This window comes from Pan paniscus, chromosome 21, assembly GCF_029289425.2.
Source record: "Pan paniscus chromosome 21, NHGRI_mPanPan1-v2.0_pri, whole genome shotgun sequence".
Lineage (NCBI taxonomy): Eukaryota > Metazoa > Chordata > Mammalia > Primates > Hominidae > Pan > Pan paniscus.
Genome location: NC_073270.2, coordinates 24,499,667 through 24,513,406, shown reverse-complemented (window position 1 = coordinate 24,513,406; position 13,740 = coordinate 24,499,667).

Here is a 13,740-nt window from a genome sequence, read left to right as displayed (position 1 = left end):
CCCCTAGGATGCCATGAGCTGAGGAGATTTGAGTCTGGGCCTCACCCTGCTGGGGGTGGGTGGTCTTAGTGACTCAGTTTTCTGTGGGGGGTTGGGGGATAGAAGTGGTGGTTGTGGTCAGGGGTAAAGGGTCCCTGCAGGGAGGTGCTCCTGGTTTTCTACCTCGGTGAAGGATCTTTGACACAGGCAACCTCCATCCAGGCACGCAGTGGAAACGGACAGCTGACCATATAGCCCAGTGCCTTTTCTGACACACTTCTTCCTTGGGGAAGTTGAGGTTGGGGGCGGGCTGTGCACAGGGCTCCCCAGCCTCCCTGTGTGTCTGCTCCCTTCCCTGCCCTCCGCCCGGTGGCCCCGTGGCCCACAGCCCACAGGGAAGCAGGTTGGTGCCACCCCTGCCTCCCCTCCGCAGCCGGCGGGCCTGTAAATGCCTCCCTTGGGCCCCCATGAGGCCAGTGAGCCGGAAGCCCCTCTGACCCAGAGGTCACTGTGACCAGCACATCCTGGAGAGGAGGCCTCGCCCTTGCACCTTTCATCTGCAACAGTTACTTTTACATTTATTTTAAATGTTGATTTAAGTATATACTTCATCTACAGTTATCCATATAAATAGATTCATTACAGGGCCTGGCTCTGAATAAACACAGTAAGTTGGAGAGGCTTTTTCATTGATCTGGTTCTACACTGGTGGCTTTATAACATAGTGCTTTGACACCTCTTGCGTTGTGTTGCTGGTGACCGTTGGGGTGGGATCAGGAAGGGCCCAGTAGCTTCTGAGCTCCCTAGCATTCTTGTCCTGAAGGAAGCCAGCCTCTGCAGAAGGATCCCTCTCCCCAGGACGGTCAGGCTGGCGGGGTGTTCCTCGATGGCAAGCCTGCAGACACCTACCCTCAAAGGCCCAGGGAGCTGAGAGGCCGAAGAGAGGCTGACAAGTCTAGTTTCTTAGAAAGAAAGTTCTAATAGGGACCTGGGAACAGAAGCCGTGTCCTGCGTGGCTGCAAGACAGTGGATCGCCACCCCATTACCCCCAGACCCTGGGCTTCTGTGCCATAGGGGAAAAGGTATAGGAGCTTCAGAAGGAATTTACCTAAGGGCTGGATTTACAGTAAACAGCAGATGAAATAGAAATCTTAGAAGCATTGATGGGACTGAGGCTCAGCATTGGCATCCAAGATGGAGTCTCCACAGGAGACCGCCCAGAGCCGCTCCAGCTGACACCCACAGCAGATTTCCATAACCATAGGTCAGTTTCAGGATCTCAGTCCTAAATCTAGCTTGTTCTTTTCCATTTTTTAAATTACTCCATTTTAAATATAATATTTTTATATCTTTCAGGTAATATTTTTATATCTTTATTCTTTATTCCCCCAAAATTTTGTTTTCTAAATGTATTTCTTCCTCCAAATGAAATTTTTTCAGGTTCAATAAGTAGAAATATTATGTTTTTTTAGGAAAAAAAATTGACAACGTTTAACATTTGAGCCTTTCATTTTAGAATACCATGCATCTTGCAATACCTTCCTGCTTTTCTGATGGTATTCAGTAGAATAAATTTTATGCATCTTTCATATTTTCTGTGAAATTTATTCCTGGATATTTTATATTTTGGTCAGGGATATTTCCAAGTATTGTACCTCTAGTCTTTGCTGATAGACTAGTTAATAGTTCAATAGAAGACTATTGCTTTTGCCTGTTTTTTTTTGTTTTTTGTTTTTTTTGTTTTTTTTACTCTGCCTTGGTGGTTTATTATTTATGGACTTAGAGGCTTGGGATGTTGCCACCCATGTGGCTGTGAGAGACAGAGGGGAGCTGGCTTATGATTGGCTGGCGGGAGTGACCTTGGACTAGGCCACAAGCCTCCCTAAAAGATGCAGAGAGAGCAAATCGCCAGCCCTGTCCCATAACTCCAGGGCGAAGCTGGAGAGACGAGGCCCAGGAAGACAGCAGCTAGTCACCCCTTCCTCTCCTTATGCTCTGCTGTGCTGTCTGAGTTCACTGCTCAAAGACACAAAACTGAGAAGCCATGAACACAATGGTGACTAAAATAGGGAACAGACATTCCTTTAATTACCCATACCTGCTCTCACCCTTGGTGCTGGGATGCCAAGTGGGTCACTTCCAAATCCTGTCACCTGAGGCTTATGGGGTCGAGTCAGATGTGCTCAGGCCACTGTGACATCAGCTGGGTCTCTGGCTCCCTTGAGACCAGGTCAGGCTCATCTGAACTCTAGTCTCAAGCTTGGCTGTACATGGCATCACTGGGGAGCCTGGCTGCACGTGGCAATCCCATGGTCCCAGTCAGAAAAGTTGATTGTGTTCTGGGATGGGACGTGGACATTGGATGTTTAAATACTCCTCCCATTGCTTCCCCAAGGAACCACTGGACTATAACTCAATTAGAGTCCTGGTCAAAGTCCAGTTGCTCCTAAAACATCTGCAAATTGCAGCAGGTAAAGATAGTCTCATGGTCACATCTGCCTGTGGACACACTTTCCGTGCCAGGTATCTCTACAAACGTGTAGCCCTTGATTTCCAGTAAATGAAACTCAACAAAGCAAAAGCAAATGGAAATTCCTTCCACCAAAGCTTTGTTCGGGGCAATGAAATTTGTTGGTGATTTCAGGAAATCATCTCCCGCCCTGTGGAACAGTAACCCCCACTTCCTCAAACCCAGCACTGGGTATTTCTGTCCTTGAAATGCCGTTGGCTTCCCTCCCAAAGGTAGTTGCCACTTGACCGTCACATTCCACCCCCCCCCCCCCACCAGTCACTGGCCTGATTGTTTCCCTGCCTGCCCTTCGCCGTGGCATTCCCCATCTGTCCACGCATCCTCTCCACTGGGTCCCTCAGCAAGTCCAAAGGCTCCTTTGTGGGGTAGAACAATTCAGCTCTTTGTAGACTTCCCCACACCCATCAAGGTTCTTATAAACCAAAGGCCTTCCTAGTGAACAGGACCACCTTCTTTGTGAGGGACTTGAGATCACTAATAGCAACAGTTATTTATTTATCTATTTATTTTACCAAATCCAGGACCCTGATGAAAAGACTGAGGAAAATGCTGCCTTTCCTGAATGGCTACCAGGCAGGGAATGATGCTGGGAAGTGTTTACCCCACAGGCTCTGTGCCTTCTCTGACTGGGCAGCTCATGCTGTATGCATGGAGGCATCATTACCAAACACACCACTGAGGCCAGCGGCCAGCATCTGACTCACAAGCCATGACTGCCCCACCTTCTTACAACAACAATAGCAGTTTCCCCGTGAGGATTCACCCCTCCTCCCCTCTCACTCCGCCTTTTTCCAGGGAAGCTGACTCTACCCTTTAGACCACAGCTTGGAGCACTTGATCCTGGCTAAGCTGGTCAGGGCAGCAGGTCTCCCTCCCCTGAAGCCTCAGTGATTGGCATGAGGACAACACGTGACCTATGTGTGGCTGCCCAGGACCCACATAGGCTTAACGGTGGGATTTTGTTTGACTGAGTGATAAGTGGGTTCTTCCTTCCCTGCTGAGTGTGAAGATAAAAAAGACATGAGGTATGGGGCCCACTTGGAGCCTGTTTGAGAATGAAGCCAAGTTATGGGAAGCAACAAAATTGAAGAGACAGCAAGGAAACCAGGCCTGGTGGTGCACTCCCAGCTATTCTGGAGGCTGACGCGGGAGGACTGCTTGAGCTCAGCAGTTTGAGGCTGCAATGAGCCATGATTTCACTACTGAACTCCAGCCTGGGCAAAAGAGCGAGACCCTGTGTCTCAGAAAAAGAGAGAGAGAAACAGACAGCAAGGAGCAGGTGAGTTATAATGGAGTCCCTGCACCAAGCAGAGCCTGATGCCTGCCCTTGCTCTGAACTTCCTAGTTATGTGAACCAACCACCAGGCCAGTTGGGTTGGGTTTCCAGCCCTGTGCTCTTGTCTGTCCTCACTGACAGACAAAAATAACTCATTAGTCAGTTCTCAGACCCACAGTCCCATGACATTTCTTGACTGTTTCAGAAGTAATGCCTCAAGGACCAGCTTGCAGAAAGTGGAGGACCTGTCCCCTGGACCTTACAAGTAGCAGGCCACTCTTAAAAATGCAAGGACCACAGATGTCACCATGACTGAAAAATAGAGGCTGGCCCTGCCTCTGAAGATGCTGCAATGGACTTGTGTTCAAGGAGAAATTAGCTGTAACTTCCCTTATTGAGATATAATCGGGCTCATCGTTAAGCTGTGGTCAGCCAGAAGTGTAGCTGTGCCCCTGGGATTGAAATCAGCAATCAATCTGGACATCCTTTTTCTATCTTCATGAGGCACCTCCCCAGTACCAACCAAATTTCTTGGGGATCCCCTGGGACTTCTCATAAATGGAATTGATTTGAACTCAGGAAACCCTCAAATAGGCCAGAACAACTCACTAATTAAATTCATCCCCCCCCCAAAAAAAAACACACACAAAAAAACACACATGATAGGAAAAAAAATTTGCAAATTATATATCTGATATAGAACTTGTATTCAGAACATATAATGAACTCTTACAACTCAATAAGACAGGTAACCCAATTAAAAATTCTTTTAAAAAAGAAAACCCAATTTAAAAATAAAGGCAAATAAACTAATTTTTATATAACTCAAAGTTTTTAAAGAAATAAACCAATTTAAAAGTTCCAAAGGATTTGAATAAACGTTTTTCCAAAGAAGATATGTAAATAGCCAATAAACACATAAAAAGGTGCATAACACCATTAGCTATTAGGGAAAGGCAAATCAAAACCACAATAAAAAGCAGCTTCAAAGCCACTACATGGTTGTGGTCAAAGAGACCACAAATAACAAATTGGAATCCTTATACATAGCTGGTGGGAATGTAAAATGGTGCAGCTGCTTTGGAAAACAGTTTCACAAGTTTTCAAAAGGTTAGACCTACCATATAACCTAGCAACTCTACTCATATTTATATGTCAGCTACAAATAAAAACATTAAGTTCACCAAAATATGTACACATGAAAGTTCATAGCATCATTATTAAAATCAGAAAAAAATATTAAAAAAAAACCCTCAAATGTCCATCAACTGACAAATGGATAATCAAGATATAGTGTTAGTCTATTCATACAATGGAAAATGAATGGGCATAAAAGAGAATGACATGACCCGTGCTACAATGTGGAGCAATCTTGAAAATGTGCTAAGTGAAAGAAGCCAGCAAGCCATGCTGAAACAAGTCAGCATTCATACAATATGATTCAATTTATATGAAATACCCAGAACAGAAAAATGTATAGAGACAGACTGTAGATTAGTGGTTGTCTAGGGCTGGGGGCAATAGAAGGCAGAGTGACTGCTAATAGGAGGTTTCCTTGGAGGGATCATGAAAATGTTCTAAAATCAGATTATAGGTCCATTTGCTCAATTTTGTGAATATACTCAGAACCACTGAACTGTATACTTTAAGTGGGTGAGGTATGTGAAAATTAAATGTCAGTAAAGCTGTTTAAAAAAATTTCATCCCAAAGCTACATTTTACCTAAGGCAAATGTTTACTACCGCTTCTCTTTCAGTCCCAAATAATTTCCAGACATATATTCCAGTCAAGCCTCAACAAAATTAAACAACACCACAACTTACTCCAGTTACAAGCCAATGTGCAAATGCCCCAAACTTGACCATAAATTTACCACCCAACCCCCATCATCTCATTCCCAGGAAAAACTAAACACAAGATCAACTCCCCTTGCAAGTTGAAGTCCTGACATTGAAGTCTAAAGAAATTACAGCCCACAATAAAATTCTTAAAGTGTACAAACAATTCTTCTCAAATTCTTAATTGGCTCAGTCTCAGGCTCTCAGCCACTGAGACCCCCCAGCCTTAGTGCATGCGTGACAGGTGACAGCGCAGTGCTTGTAACCCATTTCTCACTGTGATTGGGTGTGTTTTTTAAAGGTAGAGAATCCCAAAGTGCAGTTCCTGGACCAGCAGCAGCAGCACCAGAGATCTTGTAAGAGATGCAAGTTCTTAGGCCACACCCCAGCCTGTTGAATTAGAAACCATGGGGCATGGCCCAAGAATGTGTGTTCACAAGCTGTGAGACAAAGTAGTAAACATGAGAAGCAGTGTGTGCTCATGCCTGCTTGCAGTGAAATTTTGGAAAGTCCTTGATTCTTTCCTTGTGTTCAAGCCCCACTCCTTTCCTCTTCTTACGCAGTCCACTGCATTTTGCCCAAGGGATACCCTAAGGAAGGATATAAATCAGTCACTTCCAGTCTGCTCAAGTCATGTGATGTTGAACAGGTCTTGTTTATTCTGTCACCCTGAGTGGGATAACTGTTTTCCATCAGAATGAGCACTGACCTGAGACGCCGGTGGCTGACTCCCCTTTGGTAGGTCCCACCTCTGCTCATCCTCTCTTATTTTCCTTGAGTTTATCAAGCACGTCCTCTTGAAGCTGAATCAAACCTGTATCTTCACCTACAGTGTCCGCATCACCTGAGAAACCACCAGTGGAGCTTCGATGATTTCAGGTTGGTGAAGTTAGTCAGAAGACCTGGCCCGGTTGCTAAGACTGTGGTCCTCACTCCTGGGGGCACAGAATGAGGCTGGATAAGGAAGGTTAGGGGGCCATACTGGCTCATCCGCTTGTGTGAAGCCCTGTGGGCTCACTTCTCAGCGGGCTCCTTTCACTTGCATCCTTACGTGTCAGCATCTAACTCTTCTGTAAGGTAAGCAGTCCTACACGGTACCAGCCAACCGCCAGAGTCTTAAGTTCCTGATACTCAACACAGCTGGGAAAGAGAACAAAAGCCCCTTGTTCATGACGTAGCTTCCCTAATCTCCAGCCAATCAGCTCCAAAGCCCAAGAAGATATTAGCTACAAATTCCTACTTTGAGGGGAGTGGAGGGCTAAGAACTTCTCTGGGGTCCCACCTGTGCAAGTAGGCTGAAGGTTTGGCTTATAGTGTCATTTCCCTCATCTTAATAGTAAAAAGCACATTCCTAGGTGGAGATTTTATGTGCTAATGATGCACGTGATGCATGTTAGAGCACATAGATGCTGAGTGCATGCGTCAACCGCAGGTCCACCTTTGCATACTTGACCTCACCAGTATTTTATGAATGTGTATGAACAGCTCCCATAAAGGGAATTTCCCTTACGGCACTAGCTGCTGTTTCTTCTTCTGAGCAGCCCCCTCTGCCTCTCAGAGTGTAGCTGTTGCTTTGCAACAAATTTCTTTGCCTACTGTTACTTTGGACTTGCTCTCAAATTATTTTGTGTGGCGAAGTCAAGAACCTGAACCAACAACTATAAGAATCATCTGGATGCGTTGAATGGATGCTGGTTCACAAGCCCCATCCAGACAACTAAAGTCACACGCCCCAGGTGATTCTAACAGTTGTAGGAAGCAAACCTTCAACTGTTCTTACTGGGAGTCCTCTTTGTGCAGACCTAAGAGGCTCCCCGCAGATGCCAGTAGCTCCCTGGATCCTACCTGCACCGCACCAACCCCCCGAGGTGTCATTCTGGCCTGTCCTCTGAGACCACTCTACTCTCCATCAGTGAGATGCCTTTGGCCCCATTCACTCTTTCTTTCTTTTCTTTCTTTCTTTCTTTCTTCCTTCCTTCTTTCTTTCTTTCTTTCTCTTTCTTTCATTCTTTCTTCCTTTTTTAGGCATAAGAATTTTGTTTTGTTTATTTGTACAAATTTATGGGGCACATGTGAAATTTTGTTGCATTTATATAAATGGATAGTGATTAGGTCAGACTGTTTAGGGAGTCCATCACCAGAATACAATACATTTTTGTTTAACTATAGTCACCCTACTCTGCTATCAAACATCAGATGTGTTTCTTCTATCTAACTGTATATTTGTACCCTGTAACCCACTTCTCTTCATCCTCCCCCTTCAGTGACTCACCCTTCCCAGTCTCTGGTATCTATCTTTCCACTCTCTGCTTCCATGTGATCAGACTTTTTAGCTCCCACATATAAGTGAGAACATGCGATATTTGTCTTTTTGTGTCTTGCTAATTTCACTTAAGATAGTCCCAGTCAGTGTTTTCTAATTCAGCAATAGTTCAGGTGTCTCTCACTTTTTTAGTGGCCCCTGCAAGAGAAATTGAATCAAGGTTCGTCCTCATCTCCCTCTCTGCTAGCCTTCAGAACCACATTGTGCTTCGTATCAAATTGGTCCCAGTCCTTAAGTTCATAGGGAAGTCTGTCTCTTCTTGCTGAATTAGTCAGTGTATTGATATGGTTTGGCTGTGTCCACACTCAAATCTCATCTTGAATTGTAATCTCCATAATCCCCGTGTTGAGGGAGGGACCTGGTGGGAGGTGATTGGACCATGGGGGCAGTTTTCCCCATGCTATCTTTATGATGGTTAGTTCTCATGCAATCTGATGGTTTTGTAAATGTTTGACAGTTTCTTCTTTACATACACTGTCTCCTGCTGCCGTGTGAAGAACATCCTTGCTTCCCCTTCACCTTCTGCCATGGTCATAAGTTTCTTGAGGCTTCCCCAGCCACGTGGAACTGTGAGTCAATTAAAACTCTTTCCTTTATAAATTACCCAGTCTCAGGTATTTCTTTATAGCAGTGTGAGACCAGACTAATACATGTATCAACTCGGTTTCTCCAGAGAAACAGAGACAACAGGATATATATACACACACACATCTATATATATATAAAGAGATTGTACCAATAGGATATATATTATGTGCGCATAAATAGAAAATTATATAACATGAAATGTATACATATATATTATGTACATATATTAAGATATATTTATATTTATTAAGAGAATGTGTATGTGTGTGTGTGTGTGTGTGTGTGTGTATATATATATATATATATATATATATATATATATAAAGAGATTTATTTTAAGGAATCTGTTTATGTGATTGTGGGGCCTGGCAAGTCCAGGATTTGTCAGGCAGGCAGGATATGTTACAGTCTAAAACAGACTTCATTCTTCCTCTGGAAATCTCAGTTTTTGCCCTTAAGTCCTTCAACTAATTGAATGGAGTCCAGCCACATTATCTAAGGTTATTTTCTTCACTGAAAATCAACCAATTGTACATGTTAATAATATCTACAAAACACCCTCATGACAACACAGAGATTGGTGCTTCACCAAACAACTGGCACCATGGCCTAGCCAAGTTGACACAAAAAATTTAGCCATCACAGCTGGTTTTCCTCTCTCTTGTTTTTACTTTTTCTCTGTTCCTGTTTTGAAAGTGAAACTGAAGCATGTTTTCCAAAATGCTCTCGTTCCTGCTTAATTTCCCAAGCAAATATGATTCATGGGAGCAGAATGTCCAAAGCACGGGCCCTTCCATTCATCTTCCCAGCCTTTAGCTTTTCAGTGATACCACTGGGATGAGAATAAATTCTCTTCATAAGAAAAGCAGGGTATGGGCAATGGAGCTCAAAGCCTCTGTGACTGCAGTCCTTTGCTCTCATCTCCCTGGCCAGAGATGACTCACTCGGCCACACCCAGCTGCCAAGAGGCTGGGAACTGGTCTCCTGGGGGATGATACTGGGCAAAATCACAGCTCAGTAGTTCTATTGTTAAAGAAAGGAGAGGGAGCAGATGGGCCCAACTTTTATTCACGTAAGTAAAAATATGAGAGTGTCTCTGCTTTCTATAGTCTGTAAGTTATACTTCATTGTCCATGAAACAAAACAGAACTGACCTTATGTGAATGCAAAATGCATTTCCACTTTTTATTAAAAAGTCAAAAAAAAAAAAAAACCAGATACTGCTGAGAATGCAGAGAAATAGGAATGCTTTTACACTGTTGGTGGAAATGTAAATTAGCTCAACGACTGTGGAAGACAGAGTGGTGATTCCTCAAAGATTTAAAACCAGAAATACCATTTGACTCAGCAATCCCATTACTGGTTATATACCCAAAGGAATATAAATCATTCTATTATAAAGATACATGCACTCGTATGTTCATTGTGGCACAATAGCAAAGACATGGAATCAACCCAAATGCCCATCAATGATAGATTGGATAAAGAATGGTACATATACACGATGGAATACTGTGCAGCCATAAAAAGGAATGAGATCATGTCCTTTGCAGGGACATGGGTGAAGCTGGAAGACATTCTCCTCAGCAAACTAATGCAGGAACAGAAAACCAAACACCACATAGTCTCACTTATAAGTGGGAGCTGAATAATGAGAACACATGGACACAGGGAGGGTAACAACACACACTGGGGCCAGTTGGGGGAAGGTGGGATGGGGAGAGCATTAGGGAAAAGAGCTGATGCATTCTGGGCTTAATACCTAGGTAATGGATTGTCAGGTGCAGCAAACCACCATGACACATGTTTACCTATGTAACAAATCTGCACATACCTGTACCCTGGAACTTAAAAAATAATAATAAAATAATTTTTAAAAAAGAACCTGCCCTTATGATCCAATCACCTCCCACCAGGTCCCTCCTCCAACACTGAGGATCACAACTCAACAGGAGATTTGGGTGGGGACACAGAGCCAACCATATCAATAATAATATAAAATCAAAAAGGGCACTAGCACTATCAGCAGAATGAAAAGGCAACCCACAGAAAAGGAGAAAATATTTGCAAAATTACATATCTGACAAGTGGTTAGTATCCAAAATATATAAGGAACTCCTACAACTTGACAACAAAAACAGAGCAAACAACATGACCAAAGACGGGCAATAGGCTTGAATCGATATTTCTGCAAAGATACATGCATGCATGGCCAGTACACACGTGAAAAGATACTCGACATCACTCATCATTAGGGAAACACAAATCAAGGCCATAGTGAGATACCCTGTTGCACCCATGAAGGTGGCTATAATTAAGGATGTGTAAAAATTAGTACTCTTCTTCACTGCTGGTGGGAATGTAAAATGGTGCAGCTACTGTGGAAAACTTACAATAGTTCCTCAAATAATTAAAAATAGAATTACTAGTCGCTGCCAAGATGGCCGAATACGAATAGTTTTGGTCTGCAGCTCCCAGCAAGATTAACGCAAAAGATGGGTGATTTCTGCATTTCCAACTGAGATTCCTGGTTCATCTCATTGGGACTGGTTGGACAGGGGGTGCAGCCCATGGAGAGCAAGCTGAAGCAGGATAGGGTATCACCTCACCCAGGAAGCGCAAGGGGTCAGGGGATTTCCCTTTCTTATCCAAGGGAAGCCATGACAGACTGTACCTGGAGGAATGGTACACCCCTGTCCAAATAATGCACTTCTCCTATGGTCTTAGCATCCGGCAGACCAGGAGATTCCCTCCCATGCCTGGCTAGGTGAGTCCCACACCCACAGAGCCTTGCTCACTGCTAGCACAACAGTCTGAGATTGACCTGCGAGGCTGCAGCTGGCAGGGGGAGGGGCATCTGCCATTGCTGAGGCTTGAGTAGGTAAACAAAGTGGCCAGGAAGCTCAAACTGGGCAGAGGCCACCACAGCTCAGCAAGGCCTACTGCCTCTCTGGACTCCACCTCTGTGGGCAGGGCATAACTGAACCAAAGGCAGCAGAAAACTTCTGCAGACTTAAACGTCCCTGTCTGACAGTTCTGAAGAGAGCAGTGGTTCTTCCAGCACAGTGTTCGAGCTCTGAGAATGGACAGATTGCCCCCTCAAGTGGGTCCCTGATCCCCGTGTAGCCTGACTGGGAGACACCTCCCAGTAGGGGCCGACAGACACCTCATACAGGTAGGTGCCCTTCTGGGATGAAGCTTCCAGAGGAAGGATCAGGCAGCAATATTTGCTGTTCTGCAATATTTGCTGTTCTGCAGCCTCTGCTGGTGATACCTAGGCAAACACGGTCTGGAGTGGACCTCCAGCAAACTCCAACAGACCTGCAGCTGAGGGGCCTGTTAGAAGGAAAACTAACAAACAGAAAGGAATAGCATCAACATCAATGAAAAGGACATCCACACCAAAACCCCATCTGTAGATCACCAACATCGAAGACCAAAGGTAGATAAAACCACAAAGATGGGGAGAAACCAGAGCAGAAAAGCTGAAAATTCCAAAAACCAGAGCGCCTCTTCTCCTCCAAGGGATTGCAGCTCCTCGTCAGCAACAGAACAAAAATGGACGGAGAATGAGTTTAACAAGTTGACAGAAGTTGGCTTCAGAAGGTCGGTAATAACAAACTTATCCGAGCTAAAGGAGCATGTTTCAACCCATTGCAAGGAAGCTAAAAACTTTGAAAAAAAGGTTAGACAAATGGCTAACTAGAATAAACAGTGTAGAGAAGACCTTAAATGACCTGATGGAGCTGAAAACCACAGCACGAGAACTTCATGACACATGCAAAAGCTTCAATAGCTGATTCGATTAAGTGGAAGAAAGGATATCAGTGATTGAAGATCAAATTAATAAAATAAAATGAGAAGACAAGATTAGAGAAAAAAGAGTGAAAAGAAATGAACAAAACCTCCAAGAAATATGGGACTATGTGAAAAGACCAAATCTACATTTGATTGGTGTACCTGAAAGTGACGGGGAGAATGGAACCAATTTAGAAAACACTCTTCAGCATATTATACAGGAGAGCTTCCCCAACCTAGAAAGGCAGGCCAACATTCAAATTCAGGAAATACAGAGAACAACACAAAGATACTCCTCGAGAAGAGCAACCCAATTGTCAGATTCACCAAGGTTGAAATGAAGGAAAAAATGTTAAGGGCAGCCAGAGAGAAAGGTTGGGTTACCCACAAAGAGAAGCCCATCAGACTAACAGTGGGTCTCTCAGCAGAAACCCTACAAGCCAGAAGAAAGTGGGAGCCAATATTCAACATTCTTAAAGAAAAGAATTTTCAACCTAGAATTTCATATCCAGCCAAACTAAGCTTCATAAGTGAAGGAGAAATAAAATCCTTTACAGACAAGCAAATGCTGAGAGATTTTGTCACCACCAAGCCTGCCTTACAAGAGCTCCTGAAGGAAGCACAAAACATGGAAAGGAACAACTGGTACCAGCCACTGCAAAAACATGCCAAATTGTAAAGACCATCAATGCTAGGAAGAAACTGCATCAATTAACATGCAAAATAACCAGCTAACATCATAATGGATCAAATTCACACATAACAATATTAACCTTAAATGTAAATGGGCTAAATGCCCCAATAAAAAGACACAGACTGGCAAATTGGATCAAGAGTCAAGACCCACTAATGTGCTGTATTCAGGAGACCTTTCTCACATGCAGAGACACACATAGGCTCAAAATAAAGGAGTGAAGGAAGATCTACCAAGCAAAGGGAAAGCAAAAAAAAAAAAAAAAAAAAGCAGGAGTTGCAATCCTAGTCTCTGATAAAACAGACTTTAAACCAACAAAGATCAAAAGAGACAAAGAAGGCCATTACATAATGGTAAAAGGATCAATTCAACAAAAAGAGTTAACTATCCTAAATATACATGCACCCAATATAGGAGCACCCAGATTCATAAAGCAAGTCCTTAGAGACCTACAAAGAGACTTAGACTCCCACACAAAAATAATGGGAGACTTTAACACCCCACTGTCAATATAAGACAGATCAATGAGACAGAAAGTTAACAAGGATATCCAGGATTTGAACTCAGCTCTGCACCAAGCAGACCTAATAGACATCTACAGAACTCTCCACCTCAAATCAACAGAATATACATTCTCCTCAGCACCACATCACACTTATTCAAAATTGACCATATAGTTGGGAGTAAAGCACTCCTCAGCAAATGTAAAAGAAC